Genomic DNA, 3,348 nt, shown 5'->3' with positions numbered 1-3,348 from the left:
CTTGAACAAAAGGGACGAATGAGAAACCCTTTTGTTTTGACTTACAAAGTGAATTTGAATTATCTCCAACCCTAACCAATGGACAGTAGAGTGAGACCGACTCACAATGCGATATCCATTGTGTGCTTAGTAGTCATCGTTGGTTCAGTGCATAGGCAAGTAGGTTCCTAACTGCTTCTAGATACAAAGAGACACGAGATCCAACACTGAAAGCAAACACCGTAGTTTTCTAGTTGTACCATGGTGCCTTCCAATACGTTACCACCGTTGCCACGTTCAAGGGCAATTACTCGTACTACAGTTTATGTGCAATCAATATTGCTAAACTTCTTTGTTCAATGATGAATGCCATGCAATAGCTATGGTCCTTTGAGTGACTTCAGACATTGTGGGAGGCATTTCTTTCAAACAAGATACGACAGCGGAGTAAATATTGGGAGTACTATCCCCTGACCGATAAAACGGCCTCATTCAAGAATCTTTTTCTGGATCAAAATCTCTGAATCGCGATTGACAGGATCCTTGAGTAAGCAAAATAGAAATCAGCTTAAAGAAGATCATGATGAATTGTATCGCTACCAACCTCGAAATCACGATAATGAATTGCTCCGTTTTCTTAAGCCTTTGAAGTTCTATGTACGTACAGTATATTTTTAATCCTAGGTTAGCCATTGACAAGATGTTTCTTTCGCCCATTTTGATTACAAACAAGTAATTTGAAACCAGATTGGTTTTGTCTCTATTTGTTCCGGAAAGAAAAATAGCTTTGAAGCTGCTTGAGCTCGACTCAACAAAAATACGTTCACTATTTTCCATTGATGTACTGGGTTTTGGTTGAACAGATTACTGTCTTCGATTTTGTTCCTTCTACCCAAGGACTCAGGTTGAAATTTACCTTACGGCAAGAATTAAACTTCAATGGTTCTGTTCCAAAGCAAGGGGCACTGTTTAGGTTTCAATTTTGATCAAAGGCGAGTTAATGGAAAAAGGTATTATTGCTTGCATTTTATGAATATAAAACTAACAAATATTTTGGGCTCTGGTAAGTGTTGACGGACAAGGGTTGTGAAAAAGGCAAATGCCTCTGTTCGCCTTTTTTGGCCTTTTTCGGACGTTTCGACATTTTCCTATTTCTTATCATACCCTCTTTCATCACAACGCCACTGAATTATATGAACAGGGGCCCACTGTACTTACGCGGACATTTGATATATGTAAGCACTTTCCTTTACATTCCTCTTCACATGTGAAATTCTGCAAACGTCAATTTCAAGATTATTTGGAAAACTCGACAATCCTTATAGAGATAAAAGCTGGCGCCCGAGCGGCGTGAAGTGAGGCCTTACCCAAAACTTCCATAAAGAAGACACCGTAGTAAGGCACAAATGCCATCATGTAAACCTGAAAATCTACCAATAGTCCGTTGACAAATCTGTCGCAATAAAGAATAATTACAATGATCATATCGCTGGGTTAGTAAAGATTCTATTTTAGTTTGGTTTCTTTTTTCACATGATTTTGAAATTGTTCCAAAATTATTCGAGGTCAGGGTTGGAGTTCTTTTATTTAAAGAAAGATAGATTTAATGACATGTCAATAGTTGTCTGTAGGGAAGAGTCAGTTTGAGCTAGGATCAAGTAAAAAAGCCCTGTAATGTAAAGTCCAATGCAGCTGAATGTGGTGTGTCTGAACAATGTTCTGTATACTATGTTTTAAAGTTACTCGCGATTTAGCCATTCTGGACTGTTCAGTCCTCCATGGCTACTACTTCTACCACTACTGAACTTTAGGGGCAGTGAGGCAGTATTGAGAATTTTTTTATTTCAATTTCTTTTTAAAAGCTTTTTTTACCGCATTTAAAGTATTTTTAACATGCCTTTCCATTACATCGCAAGTGATGACAACTGCAAAAGATGCCTCTTTCAAATCTAAGGAATCTAAGGATTGACAACAGCTGTTAACATGTTTTTGTGTTTAGGGTTCTAAGGTTGGAGGATTGAGTCTCGCCCTGCCAGCGAATCCAGTGTTCATGTCATCCTCATAATATTCATGAAAGCAGTGTGAAGTCCGGTATAAGATTGATTCTCCTTCTGTGGGTATGGTTTTGCATTATGACTCTTTGCGATTCCAGTATCTGATTCAAACTGCACTTAACAATTAAGGATTGGTTAGAAGGATTTTCTCTTTTTGAAAAGTTATTATCTTCTATCCAAGTGAATAACAATTAAAGGGACAGAAGATTCAGAGAGAATAACTGGCGTAGTTAGAGGGTGACATGAAGAAACGAACTGTGAACCACTCTCATTTTAGGAAATATTGCGCAACAACACATCGCATTCCATTGGCTTGTGATGACATTTGACTAATCTATTTAAATGTTAAAGAGCATTGACTTTGATATCCCACATGACATTCAGTTGAAGATTTTGAAAAATAACATCAAAAGTTTCATTAGAAGGGTTCTTTCTGGTTTGGGAAAGTAAAAAGTATTGAATGATTTCCATGAAGAAGGATTCACAATCCACCATCGGCAAAAAACGGGACATCAACCAAACCACACTTCAAATGAAAGTTAAAGTCTCTATCAGCTAAATCAAACCTGAAGCTCATTGAAACTTTTTTATGACTGACTTTTTGAGTTCCTCGCTTTATCTACCTTTATAACCCACAAAAGGATCAAATTGATGTCTAGACAAAAGGATGTCGGACCATCGACCGCAAGGCTGTCAATCAATTTCTTAGAGGCTTGTCTTGCCAACCACAAAGTCGATGGTTCCCCATCCATCTTCGAAATCAAGGCCTAGATTGGTCGCAACTTCAGTGGCAACTCCCCTGCAAGGTTCGTCCCCAATTTTTCGTAAGGGTGATATCGGCTTTATACTTCAAAGTGAAATAAATAACCGCCCGAAGGACACAACAAAGAAATGACGAGTTATGCGAAGGAACCCTTTGCAAAATCCGATATGGAAAATGAGAAATGCATTGAATCGTTCGTCCTCTGAGTGTATCAGTAGGCAGGTAAATTGTGACTTAGTGGTGCTCCATGTGTACCACTGTTTTCGCCGGATCCGCCCAATTTCCCATGGATTTTCTCCTTCGCCTCGTGCCTCAAGAGAGAGGGAACAGAACGAACTAGCTTGAATTTAGTTAAGGAAAGGGCACCGTCTCATTGGATCCCGGTTCAAAGAGAGAGAGAGAGAAGGAGAGAGAGAGAGAGAGATCTGGCTTGCTTTCTGTCCTCTTTTATTCGCTCCTTCTAGCGTTCTCGCCTCTCGGTGTTTGTCTGTTCTTTTGCACCAAGGGGAAACCTGGAACTTTCAACAGTCTCATTTGACGAGGTGTTCCACT

This window comes from Tigriopus californicus, chromosome 8 (assembly GCF_007210705.1).
Source record: "Tigriopus californicus strain San Diego chromosome 8, Tcal_SD_v2.1, whole genome shotgun sequence".
Lineage (NCBI taxonomy): Eukaryota > Metazoa > Arthropoda > Copepoda > Harpacticoida > Harpacticidae > Tigriopus > Tigriopus californicus.
This window is presented reverse-complemented; position numbering follows the sequence as displayed.